At 41.9% G+C, this 16,932-nt stretch overlaps 1 long non-coding RNA gene across 1 annotated transcript; it reads right to left on the reverse strand.

The window, feature by feature from the left end:
• Nucleotides 1-1,978: 1,978 nt before the first annotated feature.
• LOC148112231 (uncharacterized) lies at nt 1,979-13,515 on the reverse strand. The gene is made up of 3 exons (XR_015729676.1): nt 13,430-13,515; nt 13,008-13,048; nt 1,979-2,047 (listed from the first exon to the last, which is right to left on the reverse strand). It is a non-coding gene; the product is annotated as an uncharacterized LOC148112231 (long non-coding RNA).
• Between the last annotated feature and the right edge of the window lie 3,417 nt (nt 13,516-16,932).

Below are 16,932 nucleotides of genomic sequence, written 5' to 3' on the forward strand. Positions count from 1 at the left end.
TCAGCAAGTTAACAACCGGTTTTCCCGAAGTGGTGTGAACTGGCTGAATCCCACCACTGATTCTATTCTATTCTATTCTATTCTATTCTATTCTATTCTATTCTATTCTATTCTATTCTATTCTATTCTATTCCATTCCATTCCATTCCATTCCATTCCATTCCATTCCATTCCACTCCACTCCACTCCACTCCACTCCACTCCACTCTACTCTACTCTACTCTACTCTACTCTACTCTACTCTACTCTACTCCAATTCTTTGTTGGGTGTTCCAGTTAGGAACACCAATATATGTTTTGAATGTTTCTAAGAGGTTAGCAATGGTTTCCCCCCCACTATTTTTGTTTTTTTAAGAATTCTATGTAACATGCTGCTTTGGTTTTCTATAGCCCCTGGGCCAGACAATCTATTTTCCTAAGAAAGTAGGTGCAGGAAAGTCATTTTACATTGCCGCTGGATAGATGTTTAGGTTTATTTTTTTAAGTCTTCTGCCTTTTCTCTCTTTGCTAGTCAAAGTGGGTTGGTTAGCAGATGCTCTTGTTGTTTTCCCTGGGGTAGGCTTTAAAATAGAAGTCGGGGGTTGGGGGGTTGGGTGGGGGGTGGGGAGGAGGAGTGTTGGTAACTCAGGGATTTAGGGTCTGCTCGCTGATGAAGTGCATCCGCACTGCATTTAATCACTGCCACTTGATATTATAAGACCACAGAAGCTTAAATTAAAGAAAATATATTACAGAGATCTTGATTTGAAGAAGCTCATTAATCTGTGTTTGCATTTGATTAGACTAAACTGAAATCACTTAGGATAATTCGCCCTCCTACATTCACGAGAGAGGAGGAAAAGGCTCTAAGATTCCAATCTCAGCATTGTTAACATACATACAGGGAATTAAGATGGGGATAACGCAGCCGTGTTCTTCAGATGGCTGAGTCGGATGCATAAATCCAGGGATTATCAGAGGCAGAAGTAGACTTGTGTAATTATAGAGTACGATGGGACCTCGAGGATCATCTAGTCCAATCGTACTGCCTTGTGCTGGAAAATCAATTACGTTCGGCCTCTTCTGTGGGATCCTTGATGCTCTCTGAGCTTGACTGTTTCCTTGTTTCATTACCCAACTATGTAGCATCATCAGTGCTAGAAGGGAGTAGGGTTTGTGTGGTGGTGATGCAGGAGGAAGAAGAGGGTGATGACTACAGGGACCTTGATGCTCTTTCAATTTAGTGTTTTCTTGCAGATGTTTCATTACCCAAACTAGGTAAGTTCATCACTGCTCTGTACATCATCAACACTGATGAGATTACCTAGTTTGGTAATGAAATGTCTGCGAGAAAACAACCAAGCTCAGAGAGCACCAAGGAGCCCTCATTTCAATTCTGAGCTTCACATTTTCTCCTTTATTGGTACCAGCCTCTTCTTTAAAAAAAAACCCAACATTCACAGCTACCCCAACATTTCATTACTGTATTGTTTTTATCTTTGGGAACTTTGCCTTTATACTTAGATAAAATCTGGGTAGTTGCAATTCATACCTGCGATTTGCAGTTCCTAGCTTTTTGTGAACATAGAAAAATAGTCCTTGGTCATCTTCCCTGCAACTCTCCTTTATGTACAGGTAGAATTTGACTTACAACCAGAAACAACATTTCCGTTGCAGAGCAAGGCAGTTGTTAAGTGAGTCACACTCGCTTTTACGACCTTTTATTTTTTTGCTACAGTTCTTAAGAGAATCACTGAAAATGTTAAGTGAATCGCACAGATGTTGTTGTTGTTAGTCGAGAAGTCATGTCTGACCCATCGCGACCCCATGGACAACGTTCCTCCAGGCCTTCATGTCCTCTGCCATCCTCCTGAGTCCATTTAAGTTCATGCCAACTGCTTCAGTGACTCCATCCAGCCACCTCGTTCTCTGCCGTCCCCTTCTTCTTTTGCCCTCAATCGTTCCCAGCATTAGGCTCTTCTCCAGTGAGTCCTTCCTTCTCATTAAGTGGCCAAAGTAGCACAGATGTTAAGCGTATCAAAATTTGACTTTGCTTGTTGGAAGCCTGCTGGAATAGATCACAAATGGCAATCACATAACCTCGGGACATTGCAATCATCATAAATACATACTGGTTGCCAAGCTGATCACCTGATCATAGGGAATCTGCAGTGGCCATTAGTGTGATCATGAATCCCTTTTCTTAGTGCCATGGTAACTGCAAATGGTCCATGTAAATCCAGAACTACCCGTACTTAAACATAGCTATTATAACACATTCTAAGATTTTTAAAAAAACAAAAATAAGGGAGAGAACAGGAATGTGAAGTGTGTATTTGGGTATGAAGATAAGTGGAAGTACGGTTGACAAGACTGATCCAGGAATGGAATAATTCCACAGTATCATTATATTTTTGTAATTAAAAACTTCAAAGAATGCAAATTAGCACTCATCTGTGAGCAAGAAGCTTCAGGAATGGACTATATCTTGGTGGCCCAGCCTCTGAGATATCTTGAAGAATAAGAAAAGAAGAATAAATTGTTTCAGATGTTTGAACAAACACTCTTTTTTTTTGGCCTCAAGACAGGGGGTGAAGTGCTCTGAAGTCTGCTACCGGTTTGCTTTGCTACCGGTTTGCTTTGCGTGCGCATGCACAGTGCATGCCAAATGTACACTTTGTGTGCATGTGCACCACAGGTGCTACTGAGCAGCACTGAAAAAGGAGGATTAAGAAGCATTTTCTAAGGTAAGTAGAACAGCGATGTTGTGGCTCCGTTGCCTGAGCCTGGGCTATTGACAAATGCAGACTCTGAGAGTGAGGGAGAGGAGTTGGCAAGGCCTCCTTCTCCAGGACCCTCCTCTCTGGCAATGCCTCCGGAGGACACCGAAGGCCAAGAGATAGGCCCAGAGCCAAGCATGTCCCCGCAGCCACAGGTGGACAGCGACGAAGGAGATAAGTGCTGGCTGGATCCTCGGCAGCGGCGCAGGGAGAAGCGTGTGCAGCAGAGGGGAAGGCGTGCCAGAGATTAGCTGAGTCACTGGACCACACCCCACAGGATATAAATGTGGGTGTGGTGGCCGGTTCAGTTTGGGACGAGCAAAAACTAGAAATAATCCATGATCTCTGCGTTACTGGACTTCTGCCTGCCTTGTCGGACTGCATTTGGACTAATCCTTGTATTGCTGAAACTTTGCCTGCTTTATCGGAATGCTTGCAGTCTAATATTTGTTTTGTGTGAGTAAAGTCTGAATTGGCAGCTAGCCACTGGGTTGCTGCCAGCTTTATCTTCAAAGATTTTGTCGTGTGGCTTATTAACTCTGGGCCGTCTGTGGGGGTGCGTGTGTGGGACAGGGACAGAACAAGTGAGGGTGGGGGGAATAGCTGTGCCACGCGATGTAGGTTCACTAGAAAGCAGGATTTCCTGCTTTCAAGTGAATATAAATTGCGCAGCACAGCTGATCATCAGAAATACCTGTTCGCCCTAACTGGTAGCTTTTATTACTACCAGTTTGGAGAAACCGGTCCAAACCGGTAGCATTTCACCCCTGCCTCAAGAGAAAGATGTTCTAAAAAAAGCAACTGCATCATCTTTTGGGTATCATTGGAACAGTGTCTCTCCCCACCCCCGCCCGGCTGTGTTTCTTTCTCTCCATCTCTCTGTCCTTCTGCCCAAGTTCTTGCCTAGACAAGCTCCTTACGTAATGAAATAGTCATCAAAACTCTGACCCCAAAGGAGCAACTCTCCGGAACACGTCTTTCCATTTTAATAGGCTTTGTGAGTTTATATTTAATGTCTTGTGTTTCTAGCAATTGTCCGCATTTGCATTTTTTCAAACGACTTTAGTGCTGCGCAAGGACTCTGCGGTTGCACCAATATATTATCCAAATGAAAATAGAGTATGCATAAATGCTGGCGATTTGCATTTACCCTAAAGGTATTCCTGCATTTTTTAACAAGCGTTTTGAGCTAAGGGTCTTCTGTGTTAGGGGAATAGGAAACTTGGGCCAGCTAAATGTGTCTTAAGTAAAAAAAAAAAAAAAATCAAGAAAAAGAGAGATTGGTCCAGCCATGTTAGCTCAGGAATTCTGGGAATTGAAGTCCACAAGTCATAAAAGGGTCATAGTTGCCCACCTCTGGTAACTAACTTGAACCTAGCTGTCTATGGAGATTCTCAGTCATCCAGGTCATGGTTATCCCTAAGGTGCTTTTTTCAAGAGGCAACTGGACTTTCTGTTGTTTTTTTTTTTGTTTTTTTTTTAAGACATTTCGCTTCTCATCCAAGAAGCTTCTTCAGCTCTGATTGGATGATGGGGAATGGAAGGATATATACTCCTTGCAGACAGGTGGCCATTTGCATTCTTTTAGACAGACGTTGAAGCCATTTGTAGGTTTATCTGTGTCATCAATGGCGTGAATGAGTTTTTAATGTTTTTAATGTTTTTAATGTTTAAATGTTTTTTATAATTTTTATAATGCTTTTTTAAAATGTATCGTGAGCCGCCCTGAGTCTTCAGAGAGGGGCGACATATAAATTGAATTAATTAAATTAAATTAAATTAAATCAAGGTCACCTGCGTGGTGCAAAAGGGTGTGGAGCCTTCTTGGAACTGTTGAAATTGGGGAAACAAAACAGACCAGCTGTTTCCAAGGAGTATAAATCCTTCCATTCCCCATTGTTGAATTTGAGGGAACAAAACAGACCAGCTGTCTGCAAGGAGTATCAATCCTTCCATTCCCCACCATCCCGCCAGAGCTGAAGAAGCATCTCGGATGAGAAGCGAAACGTCTTCAAAGAAAAAAAACAACAACAGAAAGTCCAGTTATCTCTTGGGAAAAAGGAGGAAAAAAAAAGCACATTTGTACCTAGCTACAGTCTCAAGCAATCTTAAATTAATGACAGAGATTCAGGCCCAGTAACACCAACTGGCCTCTCTCTCACCCCACCCCGAGCAATTGACTCTGCAATCCAATTCCTAGGAAATCTCTCAGATTGTATATTGATGGGGACATGGGACTTGTTAGTGGTCTCTGCCCAGTGCAGGGTCAAATTATTGATTTTTTTCTCTTTTTTTTTTCTTGTTTACTATCTTCTGCAGTCAGGAGCATTTGGAGCGAACAAATGCTGGTTATTAGTACACAGAATGGGTTGGAAACCTGATGCAGCAGATGAAACACGCATTGACAATGTGCTAAGGCTGGCTGGGTCCTGATGGATATCCCTATTGATTGCTGCTTTATCAAAAAAAAAAGGAAAAGGAAAAGGAAAAGAAAGGTACTTAGGCTTGCAAATTGAAGGAGCTGATTTTTGCTCTTTTGTCAACCATATGCTTGTCATTATGGCAAGCCAAGTCAGCTAGCTATTCGGGGATCTGCTTTTTGCTATTTCTGGGAATGCTAGGAAAGAGGCAAAGTTAGGAATAGGATAGGATAGGATAGGATAGGATAGGATAGGATAGGATAGGATAGGATAGGATAGGATAGGATAGGATAGGATAGGAATAAAACAATAATAAGAATAGAATAGAATAGAATAGAATAGAATAGAATAGAATAGAATAGAATAGAATAGAATAGAATAGAATAGGAATAAAACAATCAGAAGAATAGAATAGAATAGAGAAGAGTAGAGTAAAATAGAAATAGAATAGAATAGAGTAGAATAGAGTAGAGTAGGAGAATAGAGAAGAGAAAAGAAGAGGAGAGGAGAGGAGTAGAACAGGACAGGACAGGACAGGACAGGACAGGACAGAACAGAACAGAACAGAACAGAACAGAATAGAATAGAATTCTTTATTGGCCAAGTGTGATTGGACACACAAGGAATTTGTCTTTGGTGCATAAGCTCTCGGTGTACATAAAAGAAAAAATACATTCATCAAGAATCATTAGGTACAACACTTAATGATAGTCATAGGGAAACAGTATATAATTATCCTTATAAATAATAAGGATACAAGCAACAAAGTTACAATCATATAGTCATAAGTGGGAGGAGATGGGTGATAGGAACGATGAGAAGATTAATAATAATGCAGACTTGGTAAATAGTTTGACCGTGTTGAGGGAATTATTTGTTTACCAGAGTGATGGCGTTTGGGGGAAAACTGTCGTTGTGTCTAGTTGTTCTGGTGTGCAGTGTTCTATAGCGTCGTTTTGAGGGTAGGAGTTCAAACAGTTTATGTCCAGGATGCGGGGGGTCTGTAAATATTTTCACAGCCCTCGTTTTGACTTGTGCAGTGAGAATTTACACTACATCTCTCCGTAGATGTACAGATAGCTTGGAATTTCTTCCATGGGGAGGTGCCTTTCCACCCTTGTGTTTTCATTGAGACCTCAAGGCCATGCTAGATTTTTTTTTAACTTCAGTGGTTTAAGTTGTCCTTCTCCGACAGATAATGTGTGTTATTTAACTTGTTTTCAATGGTGGTGTGTTAGTCCTGCTCTATTTGGAGATTGTCCTGCTCATTTTGACAAACAGACCTTAGCCCGAAGACCTAAACAGATGGTACTTGTTTATTTCCATCATGCTGGGGTGTCTACCCTAAGAATGAGTGTACTATCGCATTGCTTGACAGCCTGACCCCCCCCATCAGTGATCTAACTGATTTCCATTTGCTTCCCACACCTCAAAGGATAACGGCTAACTCACCCTCCTTCGATGAGTTACCGAAAGAGAATTTCATTCTCCCGACTCGTTTCTTTGAACCTGACGGCAGCTTTTAAGCACTTAAATAACAGCCGAATCACTTGAAACATTTGTCTCTTAATGAGTGGTATAAAACCACCTTAAAATAAATGGAAAATAAACTCATTTTGCAACGCAATGATTACACCTCATTAATTTCATTCTTTTTCTTCCCCCTTTTTTTCCTTTGCCAAACAGCCTAACTACTCCTTTTAATACGCATAATTGGGGCGGAATACACAATGAACTGTTTCCTTAAGTGTGGCAATATTTTGTGAAGGATTTAGCGGCCTGTGTAATGCAAACAAGTGAATGGTTAGTGCATTCAAAGCCTCCAAGTGCGCCATTAGCCCGGTTGTGTTGATATGAGGGTTTTATAGGCCTTTGTTACTTGTTATCTGCTCGAAACACAACTTCGGCTTTTTTTCAAAGATTAATGACCTTTTAACCCAACTAATAGAAAATTAAAATGCTAGCTACTCCATGGACAAGCACTGTTTGATCCTGGGTCATAAGCTAAAGCAGGGCAAGATTATAATGTATTTTAGAACCACTCTGACCACTGATATATCACATCCTTTTTATTTATACCCTTGCCACAAAGATAACATTACATATATAAGGTTTCTAAACATTTGCACACACACACACACACACAAAAAGGCAGATTCCAATAATCCTTTATAACAACCCCATAGAATTGTTAAGATTTATTATTGTCTCTATTTTGCAAATAGGAGGGTGGAGATAAAACATGATTTATTTAAGAGCTGTGAATGAAAGAAAAAGGATTTTTATTGGAACGGTGACGTCACCTGGACCACAGATTCTTGCCTGTTTTGGTATATTTTATGGTGCTTTTGTAATATTGATATTGTCATTTTTCTTTTTTTTACATAGATCCTGCTTTTCTTTGCAGAGGAAATTGAAATATATAGATTTCTGAATCTTCTGTAATTTTGCTCCTTTTCAGATTTGGACTGAATGACCCGAAACCTGCCCAAAAAGCAGTCCATTTTTCGCCAGCTCCTCTTCCGGTTTCCTGGTTTTTTGCCGTTTTTGGGCGCTCCAGTACCCGCAAAGACTAGCTGGCTGGAAACCAGAAGATCAGCTGGCAATGACACCCATGCCCACAGAGTTGGCACTGCGTGCCACCTCTAGCATGCATTCCATAGGTTTGGCATCATGGCCCTAGTAAGACCACACCTGGACTACTGCAACCCATTTTGGTCAACATACTACAAAAAAGATGTTGAGACTTTGGAAAAAGTTCAGAGAAGAGCAACTAAGATGATTAAAGGCCTGGAGACTAAAACATATGTCGAATGGCTGCTGGATTTTTTTTTTTTTAATTTGATTTATATGCCGCCCTTCTCCGGAGACTCAGGGCGGCTTACAATGCGTTAAGCAATAGCCTTCATTCTTTTGTATATTTATACAAAGTCAGTTTATTGCCCCCACAAACTGGGTCCTCAAACCAGATTTGGTTTTGGCTAGTCTAAAGAAAAGAAGAATTAGAGATGACATGATAGCAGTCTTGCAGTATTTGAGGAGTGCCACCAAGAAGAAGTGATCAAATTATTCTCCAAAGCAGCGGAGGGCAGGACAAGAAACAATGGTTGGAAACTAATCAAAGAGAGAAGCAATTTGGAATTAAGCAGTAACTTCCTAACGGTGAGAACAATCAACCAATGGAACAGCTTGCCTTCAGAAATTGTGGGTGCTCCATCACTTTTCTGAGATTGTATAGGTTACAGAAGCTGCATGGCGCTCCCACATAACACCGCTCCTGCGCGAGCTGCACTGGCTCCCAGTGGTCTTCCGGGTGCGCTTCAAGGTGTTGGTTACCACCTTTAAAGCGCTCCATGGCATAGGACCTAGTTACCTTCCAGACCGCCTGCTGCCACCGACGACCTCCCATCGACCCGTACACTCCCACAGAGAGGGCCTTCTCGGGGCGCCATCAGCCAAACAATGTAGGCTGGTGAACCCCAGGGGGAGGGCCTTCTCTGTGGGGGCACCTACCCTATGGAACCAGCTGCCCCCAGAGATAAGGAGAATCCAAGACCTCGGTGCCTTCCGCCGCACCCTTAAAACTTTCTTATTTCAAAAAGCCGGGCTGGCTTAACAAATTCTTTTAATAATTTTAATTGGTTTTGTCTTTTTAAATTTGGGGCCAAACAGAGATATTTCTTTTAATTGTTTTTAATGTTTGTATTATATGTTTTTATCTGGCTGTACACCGCCCTGAGTCCTCAGGGAGAAGGGCGGTATATAAATTTGAAATAAAATAAAATAAATAAATAGGTTCCCCTGCCGTCACCCTTGCTTTCTCAGGCCAGGCGAGGAGTGACTGGTAGGGGAGGGCGAGGGGCAGGGCCAGCCAGTAGTAGGATCACCTGACAGGGAGCCACAGCAGAGGGCCCAAAGAGCCACATGCGGCTCTGGAGCCGCAGGTTGCTGATGGCTCACCCCCATCTATTCTCTTCCTCCCGAGTCCCAGCTGATGGGGAGGAAATGAGGATTTTGCAGTAACCTTCCCCTGGAGTGGGGTGGAAATGGAGATTTTACAGTATCCTTCCCCTGCCAGGCCCACCAAGCCATGCCCACCAAGCCACATCACGCCCACCAAGCCACGTCCACAGAACTGGTCGTAAAAAAATTTGAATCCCACCACTGATTCTATTGTATCCTAAATTCTGATATGCCTGAACTCACTTCAAACAAGCAGAGTCTAAATAGAACATGACACATTTGTCATGTTATCTCTTAGGTAACTTTTCAGGAGTAACTCCTTCTTACAAGCTTTTACTTTAAAAGTCTGGAGCCTTCACCTTGGCCCCCGTATCTGTAGCTGCGTAGGATTTTTTACATCTGACTCGGAGAAAATTGCCAAAGTACTGCCTAAAAAGTACGTGATAATTCAGGCTCCACGGTGACTTGAGAAACTGAGCTTCTTATGAATGCAAGCTGTCTCAGAACTGGAGCCTGCGCATTGTTTGAATACACAGTTTTTTTAAAAAAAAATACTTAAAGGGAGCTTTGCTCTCTAAGCAATGCATGGAATTATAGCTATGCAGGCTAAATTCCAAAAATTTAGATAACAACTCTTAAGTGCAGAGGTGCAGAACCGGTTAGTGAAGCATTAAGATGTATTTTTCAGGACTGCCTGGCAATTGTATGATGCTGAGAAAAAGGTGAAGTTCTGAAGAACCTTTTCAGAAACAAATTCTAGGCCCTAATTAGTCTTAACAAGAATATTTCTCTGTAAAAACCCACCTCCAATTAAACAGGCTATACCTTGATATTCTTGGATTAAGCCTGAAGATTTGCAAATTCGGATAAGTAGGCTTAGAGGCCACCGTCTGGTTGAAGAGACTATTCTGCTAGATCTGGTTGGGCAGGTGAAGCATCTTGGAATAGAAATAGCAAGAACACTTATATACCGCTTCATTAGTGCTTTACAGCACTCCCTGAGCAGTTTATAGAGTCAGCATATTGCACCCCAACAATCTAAGGCTTCATTTTACCAAACTCGGAGGGATGGAAGCAGGGGTGAAATCTAAAATTTGTTACTACCAGTTCTGTGGGCATGGCTTGGTGGGCGAGGCAGGGGAAGGATACTGTTTTATGGTTCCCGGTATTTTCTTTTCGGTGGGAAATGGGTCCAAACAGCTCTTTGAGTGTTTAAGGTTGCAGACCCCTGAGTTAATCTATAGCTCTCTCTATATCCTGTTTGAACAGGGAATTATTACATAGAGAACCAGTTGGGTCTAGTGGTTAAGGCATCAGGCTAGAAAATAGGAGACAGTGAGTTCTAGTCCTGCCTTAGCCATGAAAGCTGATTGGGTAACTTTGGATCAGATCTCCAAGAGATCATAAATTCTACTCTTGCCTTAGCCATGAAAGCCAATTGGGTGGACTTGGGCCAATCACCAGAAGACTGTGAGTTCTAATCCACCCTCAGCTCAATTCACCTCACAGGATTATTGTGGAGAAAATAGGAAGAGGAAGGTGCATTGGAGATGTTCACCGCCTTGAAGTACTTGTAAAAAAATAACAAAGGCAGGATAGATAGAAATAAATAAAATAAAATAATGTTTCTTTTCCTTTCTCCCACCTCCTGAGTCTCACCGCTGAAGAAATATGGAATATACACTCTCTTTTTTTTTCCTTTGCTATAATTTTCAGATTTAATTGGCTTCTGTGATAGTTATTTACACCTCATATTTTATTCATTTTTCAAATGTCAGGTAGGATTCTGGAGGGGGCCAGACTTCTTGGAATCTCTCCTCAGCCTCCCAGGTGAGACTAATTAGCATTCTTGGCACAAATGCAATCCTAACTAATTTGTTATTGAGCTTAATCAAGCTATCACATCTAATTTCATCTTCCTGTAAAAACTCATTTCAGGTGAAATTATTCCTTTCTGCTCCGAAAGGGCCGCGTTGGCATGAGCCACATCAACTTTGCCCCCATTTTCATTTCTCACCGCTGGGCGAGCCACGCCGTTGTCAACTCTGCTTTCTTAATTCCAGACTGTTGCAAAGTTTCTCAGAATTACAGAGTTGATAGAAGAAAATGAAGAGTGTGAACTGGGTTTTCGCCAAATCTCCATACTGCTAACTACAAGAAATTTTAAAAGGAAATTGATTTTCGCTAGATGTACTTTCCAGACAAACGTGGATTGTATTTTTTTTCTTCCTAGCCTAGTAATTTCCCACAACTGTAGGGAAATACAACTGTATTTTCAGTGTCAGTGTTCCAACTGACAGACCCAACCAAAGCAAGCATGGCCAAGATGATCCAATCTCTTAATACAAAACTTTATTGAGTACATTATTACGGCACAGATGAGGGCAAAACCAGATCTAACTAATTCCCATGCAAGTCTACATAATTAAAGCATAGATTGTCTCTCCTTTTATTAGACCCGGTCACATTGTCCAATTGAGTCTCGTATTGTTATGAGAAAAAGTCTTTGGCTCTGGCAAACACCTGCCAAAGTGTCCTTGGTTCCCATGGCTGTCTTCTTGATGTCTGGAGCCTATATTCCATCTCCCTCTTCTCTCCCCCCCTGGTTCATTGGCAAGCTAAGAAAAGATAATGATTGCAACAGCAAAAACACACTTCAAAGCTTGACATTCAGATCAACTGAGTGTTGATCCATTGGTTACAGCAGGAATTGACCAACCAGTTTGTTGCCCGAACCTGGCATCATGGGCTGAAAAAGGATAATGGACCCAAAGTTACCCAGCTGGCTTACATGCTTAAGACAGGGGCAGAACTCTTAGTCTCCTAATGTTTAGCTTGGTGCCTATACCACTAGACTAACCTGACTCTCACAACCATATAACAATCATAATAGCCCATCATCATAAGGACATATGGAGTATTTTTCGTGCCTTTGTTGTGACTAGTGAAACTCTTTCAGATCTTCCAAGGGATATCTTTAATTTTCAGAAGGTATGATGTTTCAGAGGGTGGAACCCTACAAGCTGGAATTCCTTGGCCAACAGGGTCAAAATGATGCCTCTTCCACTGTCAGAAGTAGGGCAAGACAATCCCATTGGGGTGAGGCAGTTCCTCAGGTTGCTCAGAGTTACCCTGTGGTAAGATGGGCAGCCTATAAATTTTATAAACAAACCAACCAACCAACAAACAAACAAATAACCTGGACCCATGCCTAAGCACAAAAAGAGGGCTGTGAAAATATTTACAGACCCCTTGCATCCTGGACATAAACTGTTTCAACTCCTACCCTCAAAACGACACTATAGAGCACTGCAACCAGAATAACTAGACACGAGGACAGTTTTTTCCCAAATGCCATCACTCTGCTAAACAAATAATTCCCTCAACACTGTCAAACTATTCACTAAGGCCACATTACTATTACTATTAATCTTCTCATTGTTCCTATCACCCATCTCCTCCCACTTATGCCTGCATGACTGTTAACTTTGTTGCTTCTATTCTTACGCTTTATATTGATTGTTTCCTAGTATGATTCGATTGCTTATTTGTACCCTATAACTATCATTAAGTGTTGCACCTTATGATTCTTGACGAATGTATCTTGTCTTTTTATGTACACTGAGAGCATATGCACCAAAGACAATTTCCTTGTGTGTCCAATCACACTTGGCCAATAAAGAATTCTATCTATCTATAAAGAAAAGACTGTCCTTAGTTACATACGTGGAAAACCGTAGCCTCTCAATCTTGCTGAATTCCCAGTATTTCTCCAGCATCTCTGGAAGGTTGAAGGTTTTTCATCCCTGCTTCAAAGGGTTTGTTTTTCATTATTTAGTGGGGAGGTTCTGACTTGATACCTTACCTTATGTCAGGCTGGTTTCTGAACTGGAACTAAAAACAGTTCTAAAACAAAAAGCAAAAAGAGTTTCTTGATTGTTCCTGAAAAAGTCTGCAGGGGTATATTCAGGGGTGAAATCCAGCAGGTTCTGACAGGTTCTGGAGAACTGATAGCGGAAATTTTGAGTAGTTTGGAGAACCGGCAAATACCACCTCTGGTTGGTCCCAGAGTGGGATGGGAATGGAGATTTTGCAATAACCTTCCCCCAGGAGTGGGGTGGGAATGGAGATTTTGCAGTATCCTTCCTCTGGAGTGGGGTGGAAATAGAGATTTTGCAATATCCTTCCCCTGCCACGCCCACCAAGCCACACTCACAGAACCGGTAGTAAAAAAAATGTGAATTTCACCACTGGTTATATTCTAGAAATCCCAGGAAAACCTCTTACCTTGTTGATGGAATTTGGGATCTTTTCCTTGAAATATGCTTGCAGATAAAGACAAATGCTCAAATTTAATGAAAGGTAAAAAAAAGGTTCACAGAAGTGCAAACTCTACCATCTGTCTGGGCTTTTTTTAAAATTTTTTTGGAAAAAGCTTATTATTTGACTCCTCGGTTCTTTTGATGAGTGCCAGAATTGAACTGTAATGGATCCTTTTATAGTGATTCACATTGTGTGTGTGAAGAATGCCACAGCTCATTCTATTCATCATCTGAAGTATTTATACCCCTTCTTCGTGGGCTAAAATTATCAAGTACCACGCTTGGAGTAGATATCTCTTGTGAGCAGAGAGTCATTTTCTTTTCAAGTGGGCGCCCTTAATGGTTAATAAATATCTGCATAATAATGTTTCTGTTGACTTAACATTCATGTTTATATATTTTTCATTTTTCTTTTCTTTTTTTTGCCATTCCTGCTGGCTACTTAAGTCATTATACAGTGCAAATAATCTGCCTTCGCGAAAGAGACAGAGGAAAAATATTATGAGCTTATCTTGCTTTTCTGCCATCATCTCTTTGCATAATTTTCATGGCAAAGACTTGGCTTTCGTGCCTTTTTATTTTTCTTTCCCAGAGACGATAGCTTACTCTGGCATTCATTTGAAAGTAATATGTGAACTGCATGCTTTCACTCTAACAACGGTAGAGAATAAAATACCGCTATTCTGGAATTGTTGGAAGAAAGAGTTGATTGTCCCAAAATTAAACTAACAATCAAAGAGATGGTGGTTGTGCATCATTTGTTTTGATGGGTTGGGAAAATTTTCTCCGATGGAAGAGAAGATGAATATTTTCACGTTGGGGAGGGGAAAAAAATGTCTGACTCATACAGTGAAATATGAGATTGCATTGAAATCATCCACAAATCATGTAACGATTTCTTGGCTTTGTTTGTCCATCATGGCAAGTCATTTTTTTATCCATCAAAACAATGCTAGATTCACAGATAAGGCTGTAAAACTGATAGACTATTCCTCAGTTTAGTACAGGAAGGAGTCTGCAATCTAAAACACTCAAAGAGCTATTTGGACCCATTTCCCACAGAAAAGAAAACTCCGGGAGCCACAAAATCTGGGTGGGTGTGGCCAACTCGACGTCACTCACTTCCACCAATCACATGACCCCCAAGCGATGCCTACCCAGCCAGCCCTTAGGACAAAGAACCGATTGTTAAAAAACACTGGGAATCACAAAACCCTTTTAACATCTCTCTCTCTTCCCCCTCTCTCCCTCCCTCCCTCCCTCCCTCTCTCCCCACTTTCTCTGTATCTCTCTGTCTCTGCCCTGGCTGCTTCTCCATCTCCCTCCGTCACCCTTACCTTCTCAGGCCAGGCAAGGAGTGACTGGGAAGGGAGGGAGAGGGGTGGGGCCAGCAAATAGCGAGATAACTTGACATGGAGCCACAGCAGAGGGCCCAAAGAGCCTCATGCGGCTCTGGAGCCGCAGGTTGCTGACACCTGGTTTAGTACATTTAAAAAAAGGCAAATATTCCCTAGATTCTGACTCTCTGTAGCCTTCCTTGGCACCAATTTAAAGATCTTAAAGGTCTTCTTTTCTACTGCAATTGTGTTTTAAATTGTGACAATAATCAAATAGCGCAGGAATGAAAGTGATCTTGAGATCAAAATCACAAAATGCTGTGGAAGGTCCTTAGAAAGAGGAGAAAGCACATTGAAAGTAGCTTTTTTTTTTCTTATTACAAAATATTCCATTATTCCAGCTTCTTGTTTTCACGGCTGGCCCAGCTCTCACTCCACTGGATGCTTTCCAGGGTTGGGTTTATAAATTCCAGACCTTATTGGGTGAAAATGCCAAGGTTGGCAATCCAAAATATTTAGAATCCACTGTTTGTTTGTTAATATCATTTATTGCCTCTGAAGCGCTAAGAGGCATGCATCCACTAATCCCTTAAAAAAAAACATAGCAACAGCTTTTGGGCAGTGGTGAAATCCAATTTTTTTTTTCCTATTGGTTCTGTGGGCTTGGCTTGGTGGGCGTGGTGTGGCTTGGTGGATGTGGCTTGGTGGGCGTGGCAGGGGAAGGATACTGCAAAATCTCCATTCCCACCCACTCCTAGGGGAAGGATATTGCAAAATCTCCATTCCCATCCTACTCTGGGACCAGCCAGAGGTGGCATTTGCCGGTTCTCCAAACTACTCAAAATTTCCGCTACTGGTTCTCCAGAACCTGTCAGAACCTGCTGAATTTCACCCCTGCTTTTGGTGTGAGACAAAATGACCAAGTCAAAAATTACTTAGTAAACAAAATTCTATGAAAGGTCTCGGTGCTCCCTGAGCTTAGTTGTTTTCTTGCAGACCTTTCATTACCCAAGCTAGGTAACATCATTACTTCTTCTGCAAGAAAAGAAGCAACGCCAGAGAGCATTTCAACCCTGAGCTACAAATCATCATCATCATCATTTAACGACCCCATAATCCCTTGAGGGGTGGAGTCTGGACAACTGAATGGAGCTAGCAGAGCGTTTACTGGCCGGATGATCTTCCTGTCACCGATGCGGAGGTTTTTTTCCAGCAGATATCTCATTGTGCCCAGAGAGAAAAATATCTGCCTACGTAGGATCAAACTCACAGCCTCATGATCGTGAGGCCAGAGCTCTCCACCTTTAGGCCACCGCACCACTCATCCATCCATCCATCCATCCATCTATCTTTCTCTACCTAGTCTCGAACTCACAGCCTCCTGATTGTAAGGCCAAAGCTCCACCTCTAGGCCACCGCACCACTCTAACCCTGAGCTACAAATATTCTCCTTTATTGAAGTTCCAAGATTGAGAGGAAGCTTGAACCAGAATCTGTCCAGTCTCAGTTTAAAATTCTAAGCGCCGCAAGCAATTCCTTGAAGACTCCTTATACCATTTTAAGTAGAAGCTTTCTTCATGCTCAAATTTTATGGGAAGGGTTATGATACTGTTGGAAGACATATCCTTCTGGGTTCAGTTCCAAGTGGGGAAAAAGACACTGGAAACATGGAGACTGCTTAGAAAGATGGTTTAATGGTGGACAGGAATCACATGGCTTGACTTCCTGAGCTGAATCATATGACTTGGATTCCTGAGTAGAAAAAAGAAGAGCAAGATGCTGGGAGTGCCTTGGTTTTTTTATGCCCTCTGTTGTGCCCCACCTCAGAGTTTTTTGTTCCTGTGTAAGAAATGTATCCTGATTGGTTGTGAGACTCCCAGGGGGTGGGGGGTTTAGCTAGCCTTGCTGGCTGATGTAATCTTCCCAGGTGCCATGTTTCTGCTGCTGGATGGGTCCTTTGCATTACAGGTGATGGTCCATTGACAAAGGTGAGGGGAAATGAGTGAGCTTGGCTGAGGCCTTAATGGCCTATTGACAAAGGTGGGGGGAGGCAGGAAGCTGCTTGTCTTTAAAACATGTTTCTCCATTTCTCAACCAGGGAAATACAATATTCTGCCTTTTTAATATTTCC

This window comes from Pantherophis guttatus, chromosome 12, assembly GCF_059756535.1.
Source record: "Pantherophis guttatus breed Tessera chromosome 12, ASM5975653v1, whole genome shotgun sequence".
NCBI lineage: Eukaryota > Metazoa > Chordata > Lepidosauria > Squamata > Colubridae > Pantherophis > Pantherophis guttatus.